Source organism: Lithobates pipiens, unplaced genomic scaffold, assembly GCF_037356315.1.
Source record: "Lithobates pipiens isolate NorthernLeopardFrog02 unplaced genomic scaffold, aLitPip1_a1.2 Scaffold_8, whole genome shotgun sequence".
NCBI classification, from domain to species: Eukaryota; Metazoa; Chordata; class Amphibia; order Anura; family Ranidae; genus Lithobates; species Lithobates pipiens.
The window spans coordinates 552,946,423-552,964,337 of NW_027507903.1; the positions used below are offsets into that span (position 1 = coordinate 552,946,423).

The 17,915-nt window shown below is 43.9% G+C and overlaps 1 protein-coding gene across 1 annotated transcript in view; it reads left to right on the forward strand.

Annotated features, from left to right (window-relative positions):
• Positions 1-2,402: 2,402 nt before the first annotated feature.
• Positions 2,403-17,915, forward strand: part of VDAC3 (voltage dependent anion channel 3) — a 47,822-nt gene continuing 32,309 nt past the window's right edge. The window contains exon 1 of the mRNA XM_077469926.1: positions 2,403-2,543. The gene's annotated coding sequence lies outside the window, so the exon portion shown is untranslated. The remainder of the gene's footprint in view (positions 2,544-17,915) is intronic.

The following is a 17,915-nucleotide window of genomic DNA, read 5'->3' on the forward strand; positions in this document are numbered from 1 at the left end:
GTATCCACTCAAGAGCCGAGACCCCACGCAGAGAGGGAGAGCGCATCTCTGCCGAGGGAATGAAGGGGCTCAGGTAAGTAAAACAGGGGGCTGGGGCAGTGTAAATTTTGGCAGCAAATTTTGATTTAGTTTTAGTCTTAGGACTAAAATGGTATTTTAGGTTTAGTCCCATTTTATTCTTCTGCAATTGTTTTACTTTTAGGAGTATTTAGTCGACTAAATCTCCAGTACGTTTTAGTTGACTAAAACTCATTTTAGTTATCTAAAATCTAATGGGTGTAATTAAATTGTAATGCATTAGTTAACATTTCTCTACAATTTCCAAACTCATTATATACTGCTGGAGTGAAAAATCTCTTGTATTATTTAGACCCCTTTCACACCAGGGCGTTTTGCAGGTGCTATAGCGTTAGAAATAGCGCCTGCAATCCGCCCTAAAGAAGCTGCACCATTGTATGTAGTGTGAAAGCCCCGAGGGTGCAGAAACTGACTGGAAAGTGTCTGGAACTGACTGTATTAGTGCAGAAAAAAACGGAACTGCACGGAACTGTATCTGGTGTGAACTGGCCCTTGGTCTTAAGCAGGCCATACACGGTCTAATTTCAAACAAATTTTCTTTTCAAATCAGAAAGTTTTTTTTTTTTTTGTGATCCGATGGTGCCACCATTAATTTTCAAAATTCGGTCAACCAAGCCTTCAATTTCACCTCGGGTTGCTACAGAAAATAATTTTCGTGGCCGGGAATCTTCTTTTCTCTCCGTAAATTTTCGTTTCTTGCACATGCATGTTTTTTTTTATTATTACATTTCTCGCACGATTCTCCCATCATTGATTAGAAAATCAATCATTCTTCCAAAAATTTCCAACATGTCCGATTCCTCAAATTTGATTTACGCAAGAAAATTCTTTCGAAATTCGAGCCGTGTATGGCTGGCATTAGTCTTGACTAAAATGCCATTTTAGTCGTATTTTAGTCATCTCAGTTGTTTTAGTTGTATTTTAGTCAACTAAAATAGTATTAATTTAGTCGACAAAATTAGCACTGGCTGGGGGGGGGGGGCGGTCACTGACAGAAGTTTTTTTTTTTTACCTTAAAGCGGGAGTCCGCCGTTTTTTTTTTTAAAGCCAGCAGCTACAAATACTGCAGCTGCTGACTTTTAAAATAGTGACACTTACCTGCCCGCGATGTCGTCACCCGAAGCCGATCTCTCGATCGTCTCTCGGGTGCTGCCGCCGCCATCTTGGGTATGGCAATCAGGAAGTGGAGCCTTTCGGCTTCATTTCCCGGTTCCCTACTGCGCATGCGCGAGTTGCGCTGCACAATAAGGATGGTCCCCGCTGTCTCTGGGATCCGTGTGTTTCCCAGCAGGCAGCGGGGGACTTTCGGAAAGGGGCGTATATTCTGCGGAAAGGGGCGTACCTTCTGCAGAATCTACACCGGAAGTGGGTGCAGATACCTGTACTGTACAGGTACCTGCACCCCCTCCCCCCTGAAAGGTGCCAATTGTGGCGCCGGAGGGGGGGAGGATTCCAATGAGCGGAAGGTCCACTTTAGGGTGGACCTCCGCTTTAATGCATAGGATGCATTAAGGTGAAAAAACACAAAGTTTAACAACCCCTTTAAGTGATTAAAATAAGTATCAGTAATTGGTATCGGCGAGTACGTGAGAAGAAATATCGCTACTCAGTCTTAAAAACTGATATTGACTTGTTACAATACCAGCCAGGAGGGGTCAGAGGGCCCGGTGTCCTATCATATAGAGTCCCCTATCGGATAGTGTCTGCTGTGTACTGTGCTTCGCAGTACACAGCACACACAGATTCTGAAAATAGCCGAAGATGAACGGCGCCTGCGCCGTGAGTCCAGGTTCTAGCCCCACCATCCAAGTGGACATAGAGTTGGAATATAAAAGAGCCGAGCGCAGCGAGGCCGTGCCCGAAGCGTGGTGAGCGAAGCGAGCCCGCGAGGGGCCCTCTAATATCGCCAGCCCTATGTCCACTTGGATGGTGGGGCTGCCACCTCAACTCGCGGCGCAGGCGCCGTTCATCTTTGGAGATTTCCGAAGCTTCCTCTGCTCCATGCTGTGCATGTGCAGTATGGGGCAGACAGTATCCGATGCCAGGACACTATATGGCAGAAGACCGGCTCATAAGAGGATCTGTGTATCTGTTTTTATTTGTAACTGTTTCCTTAATTGGGGGGGTGGCCTGCTTGTTTTTAGTACTCAATCAGCCATACCCCAACCCCATGGTAACCAACACAAGCCTCTGGCTCACTGCAAACTGTCAGCACTATAGAGAGCCCAGCACAGATAGAGAGGGAGGTTCCTTCTACACACCACGAGAGACTCTATGATGATAACTGCGGTGGGCGGTGGGACGTGAAGTCCTCCGACTCCCTGTCAGCCAATGAGACTAGAGTGCGGCTGGCCGCAAGCGCATGGGGTGGGTGGAGGGGCGTGTCATGTGGTCCTACAGTAGTGTTGGGGGATTCGCGCATGCGCCTGGCGGTGAGAGACGCAGAGACCTTCAGCTGTGGACAGGTGACCGGGGCCGGGGTCGCTTGGGGGGGGACAATGAGAGTGGGGGGACGGAGGTGCTCACTCAGCTCTAGGCAACCTGTGGAGGAGCCACAGTGGCCTGTGCTGCTGGACATGCTGAGACTTGTGGTTCCCTTTACAGCCGGATATAGGATATGTCATGGTAGACTATAGAGGGAGGGAGGGGCTACAGGCCTGAGAAGGGACCCTTATCTATGGGGGAGAGGGGCCTGTCATTGGGGAGGAGTGTCCAGGGATATTGGGGGAGGGGGGGTTATACATGTGTGTGTGTGATATGGGAGGGGTCAGTGTATAGAGGGGGAGGGGTCATCTTGGGGGTGTCACAAAGCTGCTGATGTGCAGATAGTGCTGCCTTAAAGGAATACTCCACCTTTCTTACCATACCCCAACCTTTAGACCGCATTCACACCTGAGTGTTCTGGGAATGTGCTAAAAAGCACAACACTGCGCCATTATTTCTTAATGGCGTCTCAAATGTGGGTAGTAAACCTGTGTTTTTCTGCTTGGCAACATGCAGAACTAAAGAAAAAGGCTTGGCTCAGCGCCATAATAGGCACATGAGATGCTGTGGTATGTGAAGAGGAGCCCATTCCAGTGAGCGCTCTGCCCTGTGCTGCCACAAGACACATGCAGGGAAACCAAGCGAAGCATCCCTGTGAATGCAGCCTAAGGGTGTAATATGAAATGTAGTCACATTCCCCAACCACCCCCCCCCATACCTGAATCTTGGGGTGCTTCTCCCCACAGAGATGTGGTGTTTGGATTTAGTGTGGTTCCGCCTACACGCCCACGTCATGCGTTTACATTGATCTTTGAATGGGAAGACTACAAGTCCCCATGGCAGAGGGATGCACAGATTACGCCAGCAGCGCAAGTGGCATTGCCACTCTTTTCTGGCTCGTTTACACCCTTGATTGGGGGTGTGGTAAAACTCCAGGTTTGAGCTACATTTTTACCTCCGCTCAACCACTCCTGTTTTGCTGCTAAGGCATTGACCCAGGGTGTAGACTAGGGATGAGCTCAGGCGCGTTCGCATACTCCACATGCAGAGCCCGCCAGGAAGTCGGCGCAGCGCTGCGCTAATCACAGGCAGTTAGACATTGCCCCGATGCGCGGCTGTAGAGATTGGGCAATGTCTCACTGCCTGTGATTAGCGCAGCACTGCACTGACTTCCTGGCGGGCTCTGCACGTGGAGAATGCAAACACGCCAGAGCTCATCCCTAGTGTAGACGTGCTGCGACCACTATGCTTTGCTTCCTTGGTGCGGCAGGAATTATCCTCATCACATTATGTGTGTGCGCTACCGTAAATGGGGCCGTGCTGCAACTTCCCCACAACCGGGCGTGATTGTGGTGCGGTTGCCCAGGGTTTAGAGCAGGGATATGCAATTAGTGGACCTCCAGCTGTTGCAGAACTACAAGTCCCATGAGGCATAGCAAGACTCTGACAGCCACAAGCATGACACCCAGAGGCATGATGGGACTTGTAGTTTTGCAACAGCTGGAGGTCCGCTAATTCCATATCCCTGATTTTGAGGTTTACAAGGTCTTCTCGACGCCTGTCTATTACTCTATAAAGAGCGTTCTAAATGCTGATCACACTTCAAACAGCAAAGCAGGTATAAACAAGACCTTAGGGCTCGCTCACACTTGCTTTGATCTCTGACAAGCAGCGTTGTGTCATCACCGCCTGCTTTACCTCTTGAACTCCACACTAGCTTGTCACAACCGCGTGCATTGCACACACACTTGCAGGGCATCCCCATTCACATGATTGGTTTGAGCTTGCCTGCTTAAAGTGGTAGGGGAGGGGGTATAAATCCTTTTGCAGCATGTGTCCACCCCTTGCTACTGCCTTTGCAGCTGAAGAGGGAGTGGTAAAAATGTAACTCAACTGCAGGGCTTTACTACCCCCCTAACTGTTATTGTTAATGTGTCCTTAGGCCCTGCGCACAGCTCTGCCGTGCATTTTCATGAAAGTCCTTCATGTTGCATCTTTGACGGCCTTTCATAAAATGTGAGTTCTAATACAGTTTAATGGCAGCATAATGTATAATGGGGAAAAACTGCATCGCCCTTAGACTGGACATACATTGTACAATTTTCCTATAGATATAATATGAGGTCAAACCGAAACACTTTCAATTTGAGTGCAATCAGGCAGGCTCTTGCACTGCATAGTTCTCAGAAAATCTGGAAGTTGAATAAGAAAATTGTATAATGTATGGCCAGCTTTAGTCCAGGGGTCTCCAAACTTTATAAACCAAGGGCTGGTTTACGGTTTACTGCCCTTTTAAACTTTAGGGGCTCCAAACTGTGGACAGTGGGGGAAGAAAATGTCCCGGCATCAGTGGGGGTAAACAATGCCCCATCATTAATATTAATGGGAGGAATAGCACCCCATTATTAGTGTAGGTGGGGGACATTGTGTCATATTGTAGGAGTCAGTGGCTGGAACTATGGGTGGGAATAATGCCTCAAGGGCCAGATAAAAACATGCAAAGGGTCACAGTTTGGAGACCACGGCCTTAGTCCATTGTTTGCCTTCTCCAGCCCCATAATAGAAGGTTGGTACCTCTGTACAAACCTGGGGCTGGGGGTAGAGTCTGCAGGTTCTAGTGCAAACATGTAATTCACTTTTGCTGCTTATTGTGGGTGCTTTTATTACATTTGTTACAAAATGTGGACTGTGATGTTTGGGGGGGTGAAACCATGTAGTTGAGCTGCATTTTTACTGCTACCCCCTTTAGCTGCAGCAGCTGGGGGTGTATACATTCCGTAGCCGCAATGCACCTTCATGATTAAGCCTCAGGGATGGGGGTTACCGCATTGGGGTTGTGACTTGGATGAAGCACTCTGAGGCTGCTTTTATTTGGTGACCCTATGTCTGGGAATGGTGTGCGGAATATTCTGGTACCTTTGCAGCGGCCATGGCAGAAGTAGTACCCCTGTTTCTTGACCGCAACCCATTCAAATGAACGGGGTAACTCTACAAGCACCCTGCAACTGCATGCAATGTAGTGATCAAGGGGTTAAAACAAAAGGTGAGAAGGTGATGCAGCACCTTTCAAATGTCCACACAGATTTGCTCTTCAGAGAGCACTGCAAGTGTGACCAAGTCCTAGTACAGTGATGGCGAACCTTGGCACCCCAGATGTTTTGGAACTACATTTCCCATGATGCTCAACGACACTGCAGAGTACATGAGCATCATGGGAAATGTAGTTCCAAAACATCTGGGGTGCCAAGGTTCGCCATCACTGTCCTAGTATATGGGACAGATGGAAGTCAGTTTTAAGTTATTCTTTTTATTGTAGGAATGGTATATGTCTGGAGCTGAGGGGGGAGGGGTATACTGTATGAGATCTTGGCATATAGTACATCTAGTGATGTACATACGGGTATTCTAGTATATGGGGGGGGGGGCACTAATCTCGTACATGTGACCTGGATGTGTGACATGCTTAATGATGCTTTGAAGGAATAGTGATTTGGAAAGTGTGGGAAACGTACCTCTAGTTGTGGTCTTTGCTGTTGCAACATGGCAGGACTGGATTCCTGGGCACCGTTTTCGTGTGTGTGTGTGTGTGTGTGGGGGGGGGGGGGGGTGGTTATTGCTTATAAAGCAATAACCATAACAGTTGTGCTTATGTTAGAATCTGAATCTGTAGTTCTTACCCCTTCCTGCCCATTTGATCTGAAGCTGGTTCCATCAACTCATGATCGTTCGTATGGATCGAGAGCTGACTTGGACAGCTCAGTTATTGTGCTAGGAAATTCAGCGAGCACAATATCAGTGCAGAAAGCTCTGCCACCAATGGACACGTGTACGGTGCATGGGCATTAAAGTCCAGCCCTCTTTGCTGCCACACATATACATTACACGAATGGCAAGAGTTCAAAGTAGAAGGAAAGGCTAAGCTATAAACTGTTTTTTAATTGTCGGCATTCCACTGCTTACCTTCGACCTGCATGCATTTCTGCAATCGACTTCAATATCAATTCCTTTTTTTAAATAATTTTTCTATGCGGTCACGTAATCGCAAAGCTTTTTCTGCTCTGTGCGGATTGTGGGAGAGAACTCCCTCCCCCCCCCCCGCCGATGACACCTAGAGCAGTGGACGCTGGTGGCGGGTCATGTCACTGCTCTGTAATTCAGCCCAGTTGTCGGCCTTCACATCGCACAGAGAAGCCAGATCTTTTTGACCATGTGACTGATGAGACAAAGGCAATTTGGAGGTAAGATTTATTAGTAGGTGTATAGTTTAATTTTTCCTTCAAGTTGTAAATCTTCAGGCTCATTGGTGAAAGACTTCTACTTACCTCTTGATTTAGTTTTACTTAGGCTGGTCATAGATGGCTTGAATCTCGACTGGTTCAGCAGGGACCGGCCAAGATTCAAACCATGTGTGGGCAGGCTCATTGTACCTGAGATGACTTCTTATGAGGTCTGACAGTTGTTTCCTTGAACTCGTGCCGATATCATACACGGTCATCTAGCTACTAAGTAACCATAACCAGATCAGACAAATCCAGGCCCTGCAGTTATTTACATTGCTCTTGGCTATGGGGCTCTGCTATGCTGTTATGCACATTTACAAGACATTTGACTTATTTCACAAAACAGAACACAAGGACCAGGATCCTTTTTCACCCAGTTTTCACCTTGTTAGACTCCATTTAAAATAATTGTCTATTATCAAGTATTTTTAAAAAAAAAATTGAACAAGTGTGTATCTATCACAGGGTGGTGTCTGTGGATACACTGATAGACAAAAAAAAAAAAAAAAAAAAATATATATGTAATCGTTGACTGTATGATTGATATCCTTGATCCTATATTTGTATAGATATATATTTAGTTTTTTTCTTTCCTTTTTGGAAATTTGAAATGGATTTTACTATGTTTGATAGGATGTCAATTAGGTCTTAAATGTGTAGTTTTAAGGAGGAAACATTTTCCTTTTTTTGTGTAAAAAGGAAATTGAACTTTCCCCTGTTCTTTTTAAAATATTGTCTTTCTTTTTTTTTTAAAATAAATAGAAATAATTCTTTTTGAATATACTGGTTGTGTTCACAACTTTCTTTATGCCTAAAAAGTCCAACTGAACCCACATTTTTTCTTTTGAGGTCTTTTATGTGAAGGTTCTTTTATTCCTTTTTTTTATTTTTCTTCCTTCCCCTTTTCCCTGTCAATATTTACATTCACTATTATCAAGTATGTTGGTGTGTTGGCCTTGTGAATGGATCTTTCATGTGTGTTATCAGTATGAGGTTAGGGAGCAATTGTTACACCCCAGATGGCCTCTCATCTCAAGGGCCTACTGTCATTCCCAGACTGAGTGGGTTGGAGTTAAAATTTAGGTAAATGAACATCCTAATAGAAAAGAGATTAGAATTGATCTGAATTCTAGCCTTTCAATAAAGCATCTGACAGCCACTTCTCCCTCTTGCCCTCCCATGACTGTCATGTCAGCTGCTTTATTTAAAGGCTAAACGGGGTGGTCGGTGCTTGTACCCCCCCCCCCCCCCTCACTGCCACACAGATTACCCCAGACTGTCCCACTGTATCCTCCTCCGGTCTCTGTCCTCCTCCAGTCCCTGTTGTCCTCCGGGTCCCCCTCTGTGCTCAGCAGATCTTAAAGCGGTATCGGTGGATGCAACGATTGCATGGACACAATCTATTAGAGGCTAATATTAGAGCTGCACAATTAATCGTCAAGAATCGTTATCGTGATCTTGACTAAAGTCTTTCACAATTCTTTCTATGCAAAGAATTCTCTCTGCTCTTCTGAAGCCACAGCCATCAAAACAAAGGAAGAGAAACACTAGGCAGTCTGCCAAGAATCAAAACATTCTTTATCAGTTGAACTTAAGTATAAACATTGTAACAATTTGTCAATGGAATAGACTTTGTGTGTAAGTGAAAAAAGTTTAACCACTAAACCTTTTTCTGACATTTGTTGGTTCAAGTTAAAATCATTTTTTTTCCACTAGAAAATTACTTGGAACCCCCAAACATTATATATTTTTTTAGTATACACACTAGAGAATAAAATGGCAGCTGTTGCAATATTTTATATCACACTGTATTTGCGCCGTAGTCTTTCAAATGCAATTTATTTTTATTTTTTTATTACTTTAATGAATAAAAAAAAAAAAACTAACCAATAAAGTTATTTTTTTTTTGTATAATGTAAAAGATTTTACGTCACGGGAATGGTGATCTTTTTATTCTAAGCAAAAAAAATTGTGATTCTCATTTTAGCCAGAATCTTGCAGCTCTAATGCATATGCATGACAAAGCAGTGTACTGTTTGAAAGTATAAACAGGTTTTTTTTTTTATCAGCAGTTAAAGATTAAAGGTGCTGTGTCTGTCAATGAACGAAAGAGAAAATAGGATTTTTGTACTCGCCGTAAAATCCTTTTCTCTGAAGTTCATTGACGGACGCAGCACCCACCCCTCCTATTTATATTTGTACTGCTTTTTGACGAACTGAGCTGTTGGAAGCAGAGGGGTTATAGCCAGGGTGGTACTGTGCAGTTTTGCTGTTTTTACATGTTCTGCCTAGTCCTCTCCTGAATGTGGCGATATAACCCTAAGGTCAACATTAAAGGTTCTGTGTCCGTCAATGAACTTCAGAGAAAAGGATTTTACGGTGAGTACAAAAATCCTATTATCCTCTGTAAACAAAAACCTGACTTGTCCTGTAGACAATGCGCAAATGTTGAAAGATCCAACAGATAAAAAGTTGGAATTTCTTTTTAACCTCCCTGGCGGTATGATTATTTCAGATATTAGGTGCTAAAAGCGGTACAATTATTTTGCATGAAAATTTGGCGTTTTTATATTGTAGTCCTGTAATTCTTAGGTATAGGAATAACTCACTTAAATCTGTATAAACCAGAGTCTAGCAGACATCCCGGGTATAATAGTTTGAAAAATGAAATTATAATATAATAAATAATTTTATAAATAATTATACCAAATAATAATATAACAATAATAAAAATTATTCAATAATGTAATCAAATCAAAAACACTGAAATTTGCTCAGTTGCAGAATTGTCACTGTCATTACTTTTCAATATTTGATGACGGATCTCCGCACAAATTGCTATCCCTCAATTCTGCAAGTGATTACAATTTATTATCGCTGTTTTCTAACTGGTCTAAAACCATTTTTGATGTAAAGGGACAGTTTTGGTTGCTATGGACAGTCTCCAGTTTCCAGGCATAAAGAACAGTTTTTATTATATAAAACTGCATGCAGGACACTGGGCAGACCACTAGGGACAAAGGGGATGCGAAATAATTACATGCAGCAATGTAATCTGTAAAATTACATTATACTGTATGTATACTGTGTGTGTCACTTTTTGAATTTGGCGTCGATCTCCGTCCCCATGCGTCGCAACGCTCGCAGGGAACGGAGATCAGCTCCGTGATAGATCGAGCGAGACACGGCTCGCTCGTACAGCGCTGGGACATCGCTGGATCCAGGGGAGAAGGTAAGTAAACGTCCTCCTGGATCCAGCGATGCGGTCCTGAGTCTGGCTCGGGGTTACTGCTTTTGGTATAAAAATTCCACCCCGAGCCAGACTCGGGAATATCATCAGGGGGGGTTAAGAACAACATTGCTCTTGCAGGTTCAGTCGTTCAGCCGGTACTAACGGCGATTGGAGTATCTCAGTCCATAAAAGACCAGTTTGTAGAGGTACTCAAAATGATTCCTTATCAGCAGGCCCAGCAGATGGCTGGCATATCAGTAGCACTGTGTTTCACAGTGGATGCTATGAAAGATTCTATTATTCAAGCCTCACAGCTTATGTCAAGGCTGGTACATATGCACAGAGTCCTATGGTTTAAAAATTGGTCAGCCAAAGCACCATGTAAAAAGCTCTTGGCCAGTTTCCCATTTAATGGTGAACAGTTGTTTTACCAGTAAAGAAGTTTAAATGTGCATCTTCTCCAGTGCCAGGAGCATGTGCCTCCTGGCAGTCTCGATGGGCTCCACTGTCAGGTTCAAGAGGAAGACCTCAAGGGCAGTCCCAGGGCCAAAAGAGGACTTGGGGCAGGAAGCCCACAAAGAAAAATACTAAAGCCTCTTTATGAAGGGGCGCCCCCACTTGCTCGAGTGGAGAGAAGGCTTCTACACTTTTTAAAGATCTGGCAGGAACATTGCTAGGACAGATGGGTGGTTGCCTCAATTTCTCTTAAGTTACAAATTAGAATTACGAGAATTCCCAGCTCCTTGTTTTTTATGATCACATGTTCCCCAGAGACCCAGGGAAAAGGAAGAGTCTCTTTCTTTCTGGCTCTGGATCATCTCTTGTCTCAGAAAGGGATATCAGATGTTCCCACAGAAGAGCAGGGATCAGGGTTTTATTCAAACCTCTTCACGGTACCAAAACCAAACAGGGAGGTAAGACAATATCCGTTCCTTTCGCATGGAGTCAATCCGATCGGTTGTCTCCATTCTACAAGGAGGAGAATTTTTGGCATCGATAGGCATCCTTGATGTCGATCTCCATATGCCAGTTTTCCCTGCTCATCAGAAATGTCTGCGCTTCGAGGTAGAAAATCTTAATTTTCAGTTTGTGGCTCTGCCTTTTGGTTTAGCCACTGCACCTCGAGCACCTTGAGTATTCACAAAGAATCCTCCTTTAGCCAGGTTAAGGGATCAGGGTATAACAATTCTAGCCTACTTAAACGATCTGCTCTTAGTAGATCAGTCAGTTACCTGTCTAAACCAAAGTTTAGTCTCAGTCGTGAGTTACCTAGAATACCTCCTCGCCCCCTTACATGCCACATTTGGCATATCATTTTTTGGGGGGGGCAGTGGGGGCTTTGTTAGGGGGACTTCCTGTCCCACTTCCTCCTTCTGCCAAGGCGGCGACTCCTTTCTCCTTAGGCGGCCCCTCCCTCCAGGCGATCTCCTGGGACAAGTGACAAGTCCCAGGAGATCACCTGTCCACTCCGGGAGCGCAGTGCTACTCGCACATGCGTCGTCCGTGAAGCTGAAAGCTGTCACGGCCAGGTGCCCAGAGTGGCAATGGAGGCGCCGGTGGAGAGGACCGGCGCTTCGTTCGGCCGTATCGCTAGACCATGGAATATGTAAGTGTCTGTTTATTAAAAGTCAGCAACTACACTTTTTGTAGCTGCTGACTTTTAATAAATATAAAAAGCCTGGAACTCCGCTTTTAAAACCATCAAGGAGATTGCATTATTTGGGGCTGATCATAGATAGTTCAAAAGAAGGTATTCTTAACCCAGGGAAGGATCAGTTCCATAAAGTAACTGATTTGGCTCAAAACAAAGAAAAATCTTTCCATTCAGCTTTGCATGAAATTTAGGGGTGGCCTCACAACATATTAGATTATAATTGAAAAGTTACAACATGCACCTTCATCCCAAAATGAATTATGAAATAAATTGTTGAAAGAATCTGGTCCCCAGCCAGAAATATCAACCAAGGAGAAAGAGCGGGGGGACTATTACGATGCAATTTACAGGATATAGAACATTGAAAAAACGGACGTAAAAAATATATCAATTTATTTAAATATAAAAACATTTAACAATACAAATGGTCCACAGTTGGTGTAGAAAATGACGTATTTCGACTAGTTTCGCTTTTCAGCTTCCTCAGGAAATACATATGTCTAGGAATATATATAGAGATCACAATTGGATATGTAGTAAAAAGTAGTATATGGTCAAAAAGCTACAATGGGGAAGAGTATGAAGTTACAATATAGAAAAACACTTCACAGGGACTTACCCGAACACCCGTGCCCCCAAGACAGCTCAGGTAGCCAGGAGGAGCCTCCCTCGGCGACTGGGAGAGGCATTTAGCCTGACACAAACCGAGATCTATATAAAAATATTTATATTAAGTCATGATTTTTATTTGTCATCAAACTTTTCTTTGAGTGACACCCAGGCGTGAGATTTATCTCCATCACCAGGAGTAGAACGATGTGATTGGAAAAATGGGTGTGCCAATGAAGTGGAACAAGCAATGTGCTATAAAACAGAAATAGGGTCAACCTCTAGAAAAAGGGAAAAGGAAAAGAATAGGCGACAATGAAAAGGGAATAGGAGGGACGGACGTGGGTATGAGGATGGTGAGGGAGACAAGTGAAGGAAAAATATACCCACACGTAAGAAATGTGAGGATTCAATGCTCATAGTGAGAGATAAAAAACAAAAATAAAATAGAATGTGAGACCCAAGCACAAATATAAATTATATTTGTTAAGAAGCATGTGAGGTTGATTTAATTTGATTATATAAGAAGTGTATAATTCGCTATGATATGGCGGTGCATAGTGTGAGATTAAAAAAAGTCAAATCCCCAAAAGAAATACCCAAGGGTGATGGTGAAGACAATTAGTGATTAATAAAGTGTTTGTGAAGCCTGGGTGCCAAGGACAAAAAATTAAATCTGCTTTAATTAAGTTACCAGTAAATTAGGTAATTTGCTTGCTTTAAGACCCGGAGAAGAATATGAGGCTGTCCATCCTAGAATGGATAAAGAACTCATCCTCCCGAATGGGATCAGAATGTGAGGTAGAGGAACATCCAAAGCATTTAGAGCATTTGGGGTATAAATGATCATCTGTGTAGACATGAGCATGATAATGCATCAATGTACAAACGTTTGTAATATATTAGTGCGACTCCCTATCTGGAGCATGTTCACTCACTGTTCGCAGTGTGACCCCTGGGGTTCTCCGGATCAGCTCGGCGTGCCAGGATAGCGGTAGAACACCTCCATAAATACCTCTCAACCCCGCTGATTGACCCCAGCACCGCGTCACCGGCGCACAGCGTCACGGGGTCAGGGGTTCTACAGCACGCGCGCGACGACAGCCAGCGCGCACACGCCCACCACACCATATGCGCCCAGCACCCGCCATGAGCGATACTGTCTCATGCAGGACTGTGCAGCACCAGGTCTGGGTTGCGCACGCGCAGGAAAGTCGCGCGCACGTCTGTGCCTGCGTCCCACAGCTGATCCATGTCAGCCAGGACACATGCAAGGGGAAAAAAGGGGGGAGCGGAGCACCAGAAGCCATGGTGCCCCACCCACCAACCCCCAAGAACCCCACCAATCGCCGGAAGAGAAACCCACGACCCAAGTCCACAAGGGGGCCAGGTGGAGGGGCAAGAACCTGTAACAGTAGAATAATAAATGGTATAAAGGCATAGTTAAATAGATAAATAAAGGCGTACAACAATTACAAACTATAAGGGAATATCAAGACACACAATGGTGTCACAGGTATTACCATAAAGGAGAATAAATACAGGTAGGGAAAGAGGGGAGGCCCTTCCCTATTTATGCCAGAATAGGGAAGACAGGACATACTTAAGAGTGTGTGGAGATCTAGGCACGACAAGGACAGGCCAAGCCTCATCACTGTTCGTGGATAGATACCCACACTAAGTACCAGGTGTGTTATCCACCTATCGATTCTATGTAATTTAGGGGTGGCCTCACAACATATTAGATTATAATTGAAAAGTTACAACATGCACCTTCATCCCAAAATTAATTATGAAATAAATTGTTGAAAGAATCTGGTCCCCAGCCAGAAATATCAACCAAGGAGAAAGAGCGGGGGGACTATTACGGTGCAATTTACAGGATATAGAACATTGAAAAAACGGACGTAAAAAATATATCAATTTATTTAAATATAAAAACATTTAACAATACAAATGGTCCACAGTTGGTGTAGAAAATGACGTATTTCGACTAGTTTCGCTTTTCAGCTTCCTCAGGAAATACATATGTCTAGGAATATATATAGAGATCACAATTGGATATGTAGTAAAAAGTAGTATATGGTCAAAAAGCTACAATGGGGAAGAGTATGAAGTTACAATATAGAAAAACACTTCACAGGGACTTACCCGAACACCCGTGCCCCCAAGACAGCTCAGGTAGCCAGGAGGCGCCTCCCTCGGCGACTGGGAGAGGCATTTAGCCTGACACAAACCGAGATCTATATAAAAATATTTATATTAAGTCATGATTTTTATTTGTCATCAAACTTTTCTTTGAGTGACACCCAGGCGTGAGATTTATCTCCATCACCAGGAGTAGAACGATGTGATTGGAAAAATGGGTGTGCCAATGAAGTGGAACAAGCAATGTGCTATAAAACAGAAATAGGGTCAACCTCTAGAAAAAGGGAAAAGGAAAAGAATAGGCGACAATGAAAAGGGAATAGGAGGGACGGACGTGGGTATGAGGATGGTGAGGGAGACAAGTGAAGGAAAAATATACCCACACGTAAGAAATGTGAGGATTCAATGCTCATAGTGAGAGATAAAAAACAAAAATAAAATAGAATGTGAGACCCAAGCACAAATATAAATTATATTTGTTAAGAAGCATGTGAGGTTGATTTAATTTGATTATATAAGAAGTGTATAATTCGCTATGATATGGCGGTGCATAGTGTGAGATTAAAAAAAGTCAAATCCCCAAAAGAAATACCCAAGGGTGATGGTGAAGACAATTAGTGATTAATAAAGTGTTTGTGAAGCCTGGGTGCCAAGGACAAAAAATTAAATCTGCTTTAATTAAGTTACCAGTAAATTAGGTAATTTGCTTGCTTTAAGACCCGGAGAAGAATATGAGGCTGTCCATCCTAGAATGGATAAAGAACTCATCCTCCCGAATGGGATCAGAATGTGAGGTAGAGGAACATCCAAAGCATTTAGAGCATTTGGGGTATAAATGATCATCTGTGTAGACATGAGCATGATAATGCATCAATGTACAAACGTTTGTAATATATTAGTGCGACTCCCTATCTGGAGCATGTTCACTCACTGTTCGCAGTGTGACCCCTGGGGTTCTCCGGATCAGCTCGGCGTGCCAGGATAGCGGTAGAACACCTCCATAAATACCTCTCAACCCCGCTGATTGACCCCAGCACCGCGTCACCGGCGCACAGCGTCACGGGGTCAGGGGTTCTACAGCACGCGCGCGACGACAGCCAGCGCGCACACGCCCACCACACCATATGCGCCCAGCACCCGCCATGAGCGATACTGTCTCATGCAGGACTGTGCAGCACCAGGTCTGGGTTGCGCACGCGCAGGAAAGTCGCGCGCACGTCTGTGCCTGCGTCCCACAGCTGATCCATGTCAGCCAGGACACATGCAAGGGGAAAAAAGGGGGGAGCGGAGCACCAGAAGCCATGGTGCCCCACCCACCAACCCCACCAATCGCCGGAAGAGAAACCCACGACCCAAGTCCACAAGGGGGCCAGGTGGAGGGGCAAGAACCTGTAACAGTAGAATAATAAATGGTATAAAGGCATAGTTAAATAGATAAATAAAGGCGTACAACAATTACAAACTATAAGGGAATATCAAGACACACAATGGTGTCACAGGTATTACCATAAAGGAGAATAAATACAGGTAGGGAAAGAGGGGAGGCCCTTCCCTATTTATGCCAGAATAGGGAAGACAGGACATACTTAAGAGTGTGTGGAGATCTAGGCACGACAAGGACAGGCCAAGCCTCATCACTGTTCGTGGATAGATACCCACACTAAGTACCAGGTGTGTTATCCACCTATCGATTCTATGTAATTTAGGGGTGGCCTCACAACATATTAGATTATAATTGAAAAGTTACAACATGCACCTTCATCCCAAAATTAATTATGAAATAAATTGTTGAAAGAATCTGGTCCCCAGCCAGAAATATCAACCAAGGAGAAAGAGCGGGGGGACTATTACGGTGCAATTTACAGGATATAGAACATTGAAAAAACGGACGTAAAAAATATATCAATTTATTTAAATATAAAAACATTTAACAATACAAATGGTCCACAGTTGGTGTAGAAAATGACGTATTTCGACTAGTTTCGCTTTTCAGCTTCCTCAGGAAATACATATGTCTAGGAATATATATAGAGATCACAATTAGATATGTAGTAAAAAGTAGTATATGGTCAAAAAGATACAATGGGGAAGAGTATGAAGTTACAATATAGAAAAACACTTCACAGGGACTTACCCGAACACCCGTGCCCCCAAGACAGCTCAGGTAGCCAGGAGGAGCCTCCCCCGGATGTTTTGTTTTGCCAGCAGGTCCTAAAAAGAGAACATGCAGCGTCAAAATCTACTATTCCAAATGGATTCGTCAAGTGATTGTTCAAGCTTATGGTCTAAAGAGGAAAATTCTTCTTTTTCATGTTAAAGCGCACTCCATCAAAGCCTTTTAGTGCTTCTTGGGCAGTGCATCACCAGGCCTCCATGGGTCAGATCTGCAAGGCCGCAACTTGGTCTTCAGTCCATACATTTACTGGATTCTATCAGATTGACGTAAAAGGTCATGAGGATATCGCCTTTGGTCGCAGTGTATTGCAGGCTGCAGTATAAGTCCTCTAGTCTCTTAATGCCCTACTTTTTTGTTGTCTCCCTCCCTCCAGTTGCCATTGCTATGGGACATCCCACATAGTAACTACTACGGCTTACCTGTAAAATCCTTTTCTTTTAAAGTACATCACGGGACACAGAGGTCCCTCCCTTCTTTGTTATACACGTGTACTGCTTGGCTACAAAACTGAGGTACTTCCAGTAGTTGGAGGGGTTATTTAGGGAGGGCACTTTTTGTCTTGGGGCGTGCCAGTGTCCATCACCTGAAGGTGGCCTATAACCTTCATATTAACTACTATGGTTCTGTGTCCCGTGATGTACTTCAAAGAAAAGGATTTTACAGGTAAGCTGCTATAAAAATCCCAATATTATTATTATTTTTTTTCAAAATTGTCTTTTTTTTTTTTTTTTTTTTTTTTTTTTTTTTACAGTGCAAAAAATTGAAAACCGCAGAGATCAAATGCCACCAAAAGAAAGCTCTATTTGTAGGGGAAAAAACGCAAACATTTTCTTTGGGTGGAGCGTCGCACGACCGCACAATTGTCAGTTAAAGTAAAGCAGTGCTAAGTCGCAAAAAATGGCCTGGTCAGGAAGGGGGTAAAACCTTCCAGACCTAAAGTGGTTAAAGAGTGAATCTGGTTGGCTGCAGTGAGGAGCACAGGCAGACCTCTCAGAGGTGTTAATGGTGAATGAAGCCATATTTCCTCTGGTCGGTTTTGTGTAGAAATTGTACTGTATGCCTGCTGAGTGGACTCTGATCTTTTAAATGGATTAGATCATGAAAAAGTAAGAGGCTTAGTCCAGACTATCTCATGTGGCGAGGAGGGATAACATATCTGTACAATGGAAGCCGTGGTCTGTCACTGAATGCCATTAGTTTAAGTGGTCATGTGACTACAGCTTTACATGCACGGCCATGCCTGTTGATTGTATG